This window comes from Camelus bactrianus, chromosome X, assembly GCF_048773025.1.
Source record: "Camelus bactrianus isolate YW-2024 breed Bactrian camel chromosome X, ASM4877302v1, whole genome shotgun sequence".
Taxonomy (NCBI): Eukaryota; Metazoa; Chordata; class Mammalia; order Artiodactyla; family Camelidae; genus Camelus; species Camelus bactrianus.
The window spans coordinates 15,943,778-15,953,985 of NC_133575.1; the positions used below are offsets into that span (position 1 = coordinate 15,943,778).

Below are 10,208 nucleotides of genomic sequence, written 5' to 3' on the forward strand. Positions count from 1 at the left end.
CATAACTAAACTAGCCATAGAGTACATGAATTTGGAGGCACTCATGAATTGAATATAGATATTATCATCTTAGGACTTAAATGAAATTACCTTTAAGATGAATGTGTAGAGTACTTGAGGAAAAAAAAGGGCAAAAACATGTCAGATATAAGTGAAAACATATAATATTTGTCTTTCTCTGATTTATTTCACTAAGCATGGAATTTAAAATATAAAATGAACAAATATGACAAAACAGAAACAGACTCACAGATACAGAGAACAAACCAGTGGTTACCAGAGGGGTGAGGGGAGGGGCGGAATAGGCGAAGGGGATTAGGAGGTACAAATTACTAGGTATAAAAAAATAAGTTACAAGGATGTAACATACAGCACAGGGAATATAGTCAATATTTTATAATAACTTTGTAGGGAACGTAACCTACAAAAAAATTGAACTACTATGTTGTACACCTGAAACTAATATAATATTGTAAGTCAACTATACTTCAATAAGAAGTATGTCAGAAAAGAATAGTAACTGTTATAAAAGTGAAGTTGAAACTAAACCCTTCAGAGAAGTTCTATACTTCTGATTCATTGAAGGGAACAACTTTATATTATCCTTGTCTTCATTCAGTAGCTTCATTTGCAACAAATACTTAACAATGATTAAGTACTCAGATATCACTGTATTATATTAGCAACACTGTCTAATACTGATTGACTTTGCAAAGGCCTTTCTTGCATTGCAACAAACACTTCAAAATAATTGAAGACACTACAATTGTAAATAAACTTTATCCTAATAGCCCATGTTTCCATAATGAATACACAAACAGAAAAATGTATGAACTCATATAAAATAAACACAGGAAAAGAAGAGAGAGATGGAGAGAGGAGAAGTGGTAAGAAGACAGATGAATTCATTCGTTCCTATAAAAGTCTAAAAATATTTCCACCCAGTCAAATTTATTCTCTGAAAAATTGAAAGCAGTATGTAAGTCTATGCCCACATCACAGACAACAGTCTACATTAGGAAAGAAGAAGGGAAAGCATGGGTTGTCAGAAGTCACCACAGTATCTGCCAACACTATTATCAGTGACACCTGGTTTCCAAAAGGGTACCTTCAAGGAGTCAGTCAACAAGCTAATTTTCAGAAGCAAATTTCTTCACTGTGGGAACCTCGAAGGCGAAGCCAACAATCCCTTTAACGTGCAGCTTGTACTGGGATGGTAGCTTTGACCTCTGTCTCCAAGGATTTTATAGAACCTTCAGCTGGCACCAAATGTGGTGACAGAAGCATTCTTCATATTCCCACATTCATTTTGTTTAGCTTCTGTTTTCAATTCAAGTTACTGAACTTAGTTACTAAGAATTCTCTGTGATTTGAATTAGGAATGCATTAGAGGTTTTTCATCTTATTTTGTATTTGTCTAGAATGGGAGAGATTTCTGGAGCATCTTTCCTAATGACCTTTCCTATAAAATGACATGAAATCATTTAGAACAATGGTTTTGAACCAGAAGTCTGGATCAAAATTACATGTGACCTTTATCAAATCACCCATGCTCCTAGGCCTTATCCTTGGCATGGGAGACGAACTGCCCAGAATCCACTTCAGGGAAGGGCTTGCCACCCAGGCATAGGAAGCACAGTTGGCAGACAGCCTCTAGTAGTCAGCTCCTTCACGGTCTGTCTCAGCTGCAGACAGACCCTTAACCCTAGGTCACACTCTTCCCAGGGCAGCCTGCATGTAGTGGCTGAGTAAGGCAGAGGTATAATGGCCATTTTAGCTCAATGTGGGACACAAAGGCAGTACACACTCTAGAGCTCCCTGCTATCTTGGCTGAGGTTTGTCTGACCTGCACTGCTGCTGCCAATTTCCTTCTGCCCGATCCTATTTCCTATTCCTTCCCTTCACAGGTATGAATCCCTGATAAACATCCTGCACTCAAAACTCCATTTCAGCATCTGTTTCTGGAGAACCCAACCTGACACTATGGAAATCTCATTCAGTAGGTCTGGAATGGGCAGGGCCCAAGCATGTGCATTTTGAAAAAAATCCCTTAGGTGATTGAAATATGCACTCCTTTTTAAATATCTGACTGAGAATGTTCCAGAAGTCCTGAAGCCTGTGAACTCAACATCTCAGGGTTGTTGTATAGTCCTAAGATATAAATACCTGAAGGAAGCTTTCCATGGAAATGGATTTTTAGATTCTGAAACCACTGAAAACACTTGATGTTATCCAGCCTGGATCATTAAGAAATAATATAAATTGTTTAATAAAGCAGTTTTAGAGTTGAAAATGTACCTAGAAATCCAACCCACTTATTTTGCAAAAGAGGAAACTGAGTCCACCTTAAGAAACAGTGGTAGCACCAGGGTCAAATCCCTTTTTACTTGATAAAAGAAAATCTAAAAAGTTTTAAATTTTAAATGTTAGTTTTAATTTCCTCTACCACTACTTTTTCTCATCAGCCCTATTAATCTCACTAAAATCAATTAATTTGAGATTTATGTCCTTTCATTTTCTCCCCACTCAGTAGTAGAGATGGTAATAAGTGTAAAACAGTAAAAAAAATAAGCTTCTTCTAATGTCAGGAAGGAGGAGCAACAACAGGAATTGGCAATTACAAGCAGGCATAAGCTATCCAAAGATCTGAGAGAAGAGGGTTCTAGACAGAATAAATACCAAGTCCAAAGCCCTGAGGCAGGACTAAGCTTGGTATGTTTGAGGAAGAATAAGAGGTTCATGTGACTTGAGTGAAGTAAAACTGTAGGAGATGATGGCAGAAAGATTAGCAGGCCTTGTACTATAATTATTTGGTTTCACCTCTGTCTTCCACAGTGACTATTTACAAGGTCTTTGATAACTACATCGTTTTCTTGAGAAAGATTTCTAAATTCCAGTAATGGGAGACTTGCTCATTCTGAGCAACCCTCCAGAGGAAACCAACTAAAAATATTGAATGAAGGTTTTTAAAAAACTCTTTTACAAAGCAAAAATAGCTCACAACAGAAAGAAAATAAATCAGGAATCCAGAAAGTTAAGTGCACAAGGAAGCCACTTTTACTCTGAGGGAACTGGATACTTCCATAAAATAAAAATGTTTATTCTGATGGGCTCACAAGATTAGGAGCATAGAGATCAAAGCCTAAGGCCTGAAGAAGATGGGAAGTCTATTAGGAGACTCTGCCCACAAAAAGCTATGACCTCAAAATGCTACATCCTCTAGGAAGGGGTAAGTCGTCTTTCAGCCTGGAGTGTTACCTTTGTGCTCCAAGGACTTTAATAATTGAACTTGGATTAAGGTAAACCTAGACTGTAGTAACTCCAGGCTTTTGGGAGAAACAAATGCAAGTTCTTTCTGAAGAAAGTTTCTTTCATCCTATGACTTAAATTATTCCTACATGTTATTTTGAGGTACAATGACCAGCAAATACTCAAGGACAATTAGGCACACAAAGGGAAAAGAACACATGCAGAATCAACAAACAACAGAAATAGACCTATGACTCTATATATTGGAATTATTAAATACAGACTATAAATAAACCATGCTTACTATGAGAATCTATATAGAATATTTGAAAAAGAACATATTAAAAACAATTACCATAATGTTTTACACATAAAAGGCATTAAATAAATGTTTGTGGATTTAAGTTAATAAACATCTAGCCTTTTCTATGATATCAACTACTGCTTTGTATCACATTTTCATTCACTCATTTTATCCAAAATATATTTTTGCCTATTCATGGTGTACCATGCAATGTTATCAGTATGAAGGATACAATAGCAAACAATATGCACACAGGGTTCTTGCCCTAAGAAACTCTCACGTCTAGTGGGGAAGACATATAGGTAGATAGCCAAACACAACCTGGTAGGATCAGTACTCCCTCAAGGACTACAATAGGACCAGATAATTAAACACATTCACAGACATCTCAAGAGACTTCCAAGCGCAGCTCCCCAAGGTCTTCCACCCAAGGGTGTGAAAGACAATGAATCTCTGTTTAGGGAGAGCTCCCTAAAAGTTTCCAGCAGATTCTTCCATGACCTTCCAATCATACAACCAAACTAGACTCTCTGCCTGGCTACACCAGGTGTAAAACATCGATAAACTGGCCCTAGCTCAGAAATAAAACAAGGGTACCCACGCTTACCACTTCTATTCAACATAGTACTGGAAGTCCTAGCCAGAGCAATCAGGCAATAAAAATAAATAAAAGGCATAAGAATTATAAGGGAAGAAGTAAAATTTTATCCATCTGCAGATTACACGATTTTATAAATAGAAAATCCTCAAGATTCTGCCAAAAAAACCTGTTAGATCTAATCAACAAACTGAGTGAAACTGCAGGGTACAAAATCAACATACCCCCAAATCAGTAGTGTTTCTATACACTAACAATGAATTATCTGAAAAAGAAAAGAGAACCAATCCCATTTACAGTAGCATCAAAAACAATAAAATCCTTAGGAATAAATCTAACCAAGTTGATGAACTATCTCCACACTGAAAACTGTAAGGTACTGATGAAAGAAACTAAAGAAGTCACAAATAAATTGAATGATATCCTATGTTTATGGACTGGAAGAATTAATACTGTTAAACTGTCCACACTATACAAAGCTATCTATAGATTGAATGTAATCTCTATAAAGATTCCAAGTGTGCTCTTTCTTTCTTTCTCTCTTTTAACAAAAATAGAAAAAACAATGCTAAAATTTGTTTGGAACCACAAAAGACTCTGAATAGACAAAGCAATCCTGAAAAAGAAGAACAAAGTTGGAGGCATCACACTTCCTGATTTCAAACTACATTACAAAGGTATAATAATAAAAATAGTATAGTATTGGCATAAAAAGACATATCAGTGGAACAGAATTGAGAGCCCAGAAATAAACCCTTGCATACACAAGTAACTAATTTTTGACAAGGGAACCAAGAATATTCAATGGACTCAATGGGAGAAAGGCAGTCTCTTTAATAACCAGTGCTGGGCAATAGGGTATTCACACACCAAAAAAACAAACAAAGAAAAACCAAACAAACAAAAAAGCCCCAACTAGATCCTTACCTTACACCACTCACAAAAATTAACTGGAAATACCTTTGACTTAAATGTAAGACCAGAAACCATGAAACTCCTAGAAGAAAATATAGGGGAGAAGCTCCTTGACACTGGTCTTGGCAATGATTTATTGTATATGACGCCTAAAGCACAAGCAGCAAAATAAGAAATAAACAAGTGTGACCATATAAAACTAAAAAGCTTCTGCACAACAAAGGAAACAACAAAATGAAAAGGCAACTTACAGAATGGGAGAAAATATTTGCAAACCACACGTCTGATAAGCAGTTAATATCCAAATATATATAAGGGACTCATATAACTCAATAGCAAAAACTCAAGTAATCCAATTTAAAAATGAGCAAAGAATCCAAATATACATTCTTCCAAAGAAGACACACAGATGACCAACAGGCACGTGAAAATGTACTCAGCATCACTAATCATCAGAGAAATGCAAATCAAAACCACAATAAGATAGGACTTCACACCTGTTAGAATGGCTATTAGCAAAAAGATTAGAGATAAATGTTGGCAAGGATGTGGAGAAAAGGGAACCCTTGTGCCCTGTTGGTGGAAATGTAAATTGGTGCAGCACTATGGAAAACAGTACAGAAGCTCCTCACAAAATTAAAAATAGGACTACTAACCTTTCCTCAAAACTGACAAGGTGGTGGAAGTGGAGCAAAACAAACAGATCTTCCACGAGTTCACCTACCTCACTTGTGGACGTCGACCAGCAGCTGGGCAAATCCTATAAGCAGCTGATGCAGTTGTATAGCACCCGGCCCTGGCAGTAGCTAAGTTGGGCCAGCAGGAAGGAGCACTCACTGCTGAAGTGTCTGAGCAAGACCAAGATGGAGGCACTGCCCACGGAGAAGCCTGAGGTTGTGAAATGCACCTGTGGGAAATAATCATCCTGTCCGAGACGGTGGGCGTCTACAACTGCAAGACCTTCAACCAGGTGGAAATCATGATTGGCCACTACGTGGGTGAGTTCTCAATCACCTACAAGCTGCTGAAGCACAAGCCACCCGGGCATCAGGGCCACCCACTCCTCCAGCTTCATCCCTCTTGACTAGCTTGGCCAATAAAGGCACAGACTTCTCTAAAAAATAAACAGATAATAAATAAATAATTTTTTTAAAAATAGGACTACTTCATGATGTAGCAATTCTACCACTTCTGGGTATATATACAAAGGAAATGACATCACTATTTTGAAGAGTTATTTGCACCCCTGTGTTCATTGCAGCATTTATTTACAATAGCCAAGACATAGAAACAGCCTAGTGACCATCCACATGAATGGATAATGACATACATATAGAATATATAGAGAATATTACTCAGCCATTAAAAAAAGGAAATCCTGTTATTTGCAACAATATGGATGAGCCTTGAGGGCACTATGTTAAGTGAAATAAGCCAGAAAAAGAGAAATACTGTATTAAATGCTGTATTATCTCACTTTTATATAGAATCTAATAAAACTAATCTCATAGAAACAGAGAACAGATTGCTGGCTGCCAAAGGCGGGGAGCTGGGGAAGGGCAGATGAGTGAAGGTGGTGGAAAGTATAAACCTCCAGTTATAAGATAAATAAGTTCTGGGGATGTAATGTACAGACAGCATGGTGACTGTAGTTAAAAATACTGTATGGCATATTTGAAAACTGCTAAGAGAGTAGATCTTAAAAGTCCTTATTATAAGGAAAAAATTGTAACTATGTAAGGTGATAGATATTAACTAAACTTACGGTGGTAATCATTTCACAATATATACGTGTATCAAATCATTGTTATACAATGTTATATGTCAACTATATCTCAAGAAAACTGAAAGAAAAAAATTAAACCAACCCCAGGTGCTGCCAGGGGAGTGTCAAACTTTAAACAGCATTTTAATGAATCATTAGTTAGCCCACTGCGGTTATCGTGGCCAAGAGTCAGTATCCGCCAGTGTCTCAGTCTAGCTGTAAAATAATTCTATCCTTCACAGCTACAAAGGTGGTAGCCTACAGAAAAAGCTGCTTAAGGCAAATCTTGAAGAACAAATAGGCATTTTATGTTCATTGTGAATTTAGTAGTGCCAGACATTTACTTGATAGTCAATAAATATTATGTAATTGTTAGTTGCTACATAAGAAAGAAAAATAATTTCTGATTAAATTCTATGGTAGTTTAAACTTTTTTACTTTAGCATTTGTATTACCTGTAAAGTCTTTTGCCAGCATTTAAGATTTTAATGTCTTACTATTTTTGGATTGAGCTCATCTGAGATCTGAGAAGCAAGATTTATTCTTATAGTAACAAAAGCTACCGTTTTTAGATCCTTCTATGTGTTAAGCGCTTTAAGTTCGCTACTTTATCGAATTTCAACAATCACACTGTGTGGCATCTGCGTCATCTCTGACTTTTTGATAAGGAACAGACCCAGAGAGGCTAAATAAGTTGTCTAAAGTCATAGCACTAATAAGGAGAGGTAAACACCAAATCCAGATCAGCCTAACTTCATAGCCAGAGCTCTACAACTACAGCAGATTCTGTCATGCCCCAGTCATACCCTTTGCACTTGTCAACTACTCCATGCTCGCCCACAGCATTCTACCTGCAAGGACTCATGATTCTCCACCTGCACAGGGCAGAACAGGAGTGCTGGGGATTTAACCTCCCAAAGAGCAGTCTTCAGCCAGAAGCGATGAGAATGAAGGATAGAAACCCCTGCTTTCTTACTCTTTAGGTAGTACAATTCGGAAATGTGTTCCAGAAGTCCCCAGAAATACTCACATCCCCACCCCACTACTGATACTTCCTGGGATCACCTTCTCAATAAACCACCTGCATTTAAAACCTTGCCTGAAAGTCTACTTCTGGTGCAACCCAGCCTAAGACAATACCACATTCCCCCACCTTCCTTCCAGCCTTAGTTCAGAAGTAATCTGAAAGGTCACCCAGTTCATTCTTCCACCCACTGCAGTTTTCTACAATATCATCGACAGACAGCCATCAGACTCTGCTTATAGAATTCCAGGAAAAGAGAGCTGAGTATCAGCACGACAATCTATTGTACTTATTATTTCTTATTTGTATCGGGTAGAGCCTCTCTTTCATGTAACTTTAAACTTTTCATTGTAGCTCAGTCCTCTAAAGCAAAGTTATTTCTTCTTCCACTTGCCAACTTTGCACATCCAAAGAGAGCTACCCAATCCTCCCCAAGTCTTGCTTATTCCAATTTTTTCAGTGTTTAATTGTGTAAAGTACCTGATTAAGAGAGAACCAAAACTTTGGAAACACTTTTGAGTTATCTGACATAGACCCTCTTCTTGAAGCAAGGCTAGATTAAGTCATTGAAGACAGATGGTAAAACTATGTAAATATGTGCTCAATATAATTTTTTACACTTTTTTCCCTGGCCACTGCCCAGAATTATGTCCCCCTTCTCCCCCCAACCCAGCTCTATTTCCTAATTATAAAGTAGAAAAAGAAGGCTAATTGGAATTCATCTATGGTATAGCAATTTGCAGTAAAATATTAAAATTCATTTTTATGGGATTTTCAATTTTAGGGTTTGGCAATGATGAAAAGCACCCAGATCTTGGGAAAAAAGGAACATGACTGCTGTCTAATTCTGTGATCCTTCTAAGAGTAGAAAGTATGTCTTTTTCCTTTGAAAAAACTGTCCAAATTTCAAGAACTCAAAATTAACATGAAACTACTTCTTTCGTAAGTGTTGGCATTATCAGCTTTCAAAAAAAATGAACTACTCTCCATCATTATGTACAAATTTACATCATTATGTAAATGTCATCTATCTCTAAGCCTTTTACAACAAATTCATCTTTTATTCATCATACGGTTACATGCTGGGCATTTATTTGTGCCATGTCAAAGATAGACATCTTGGAGGGGGACATCTTAAGAATTTTGCTTTCCTGGTTTTCTGTTAAGGTCTTAGAAAATTGTTAGACTTATCTCAACTAGCAGCAAAGTGTCCTTACTGTTAACTTTCCCATGTGTCTTACCCTTATTCTAACATCCTTCTTCTATTTAAAAATAGGTAAACTGTTGGGTTTTGAATATGCTCCACCCTTAGCAGGACTGTGAAGAGTGTACTAAAATCTGCCTACTTCCTCTGGGAGATGACACTCCCTTTCTCCATTGTTGTACCTCAGGTGCTTTCTTACTCTCCCCCACTCAACTGTTTTTACTAAATTATCTTGTATGTATTATTTACACCTTAGACATACTAAAAAAAAAAAAGAAAGAAAGAAACCTCTTTACCCTGATGTGAATAGAAAGATCTCGTCCACTGCCAAATGTATTTTAAAAATCAATCCAAATATATATAAGATATTTGGAGGCAGGAATGCTCTTCCTCCTGTCCTTAAAATCATCTATGATTACTCAGCTACCTACACAGAAGGCAGGTCCTGTTTTGAAATCTCTGGGAACATTTGGAAACCTCTAAGAATGTTCACAAAACCAGTGCTGGCCTGACTGCATCAGGTTTTCAGGATTGTTTACAAAATCCAAATCCCTGGAATGTACCACTGGAGATTCTGATTCTGTAGGTCTGGGGAAGGAATCGAGGGAGGGAGGGGGGGAAGGAGAAAGTGAACAAATAATTGTGATAAACTCCAGGTCCAATCTTTAGTAATGATATATGGGCCAAGCTTATGAGATTTCCTCCTCCAAAGCCTGTGTTGAAAGTTCCTCTACTCAAATATAAGGCTGTGCAGAATGCCAGAAGCCTCCTCAATGTAACATGCATGCCTATTTAGGGGTTGAGGGAGGTAATGGAAAAAGAGGTATAATAGTCATCTTACTTCATAGGAAGCAAAGTACAGTGTTTCCCCAAGTTGGTTATCATCACAAGTCCAGTGGTTTCATATTTAAAACCGAAAATTCATAAAGTTAACATAATGTTTAATTAAGACCTTGAGCATAGTTTTTAATCTTCATTTTCTCCCAAATGGACACTTGTTGAGGTTTCTCTGGAGCCTCATATCAGATGGATTAGTTACAGTGGTTTTATTACAGTATTTCCCAGATACTCTTGAAAAATGGAACAATATTTAGAGGCTTGTCAAAACTTTTTCAATGGGGATCAAGGAAACTCTTTGCCATAACAGAG

At 37.3% G+C, this 10,208-nt stretch overlaps 1 pseudogene; it reads left to right on the forward strand.

Annotated features, from left to right (window-relative positions):
• Positions 1–1,037: 1,037 nt before the first annotated feature.
• On the forward strand, positions 1,038–6,154 carry LOC105081180 (small ribosomal subunit protein uS19-like; annotated as a pseudogene).
• The last annotated feature ends 4,054 nt before the right edge of the window (positions 6,155–10,208 follow it).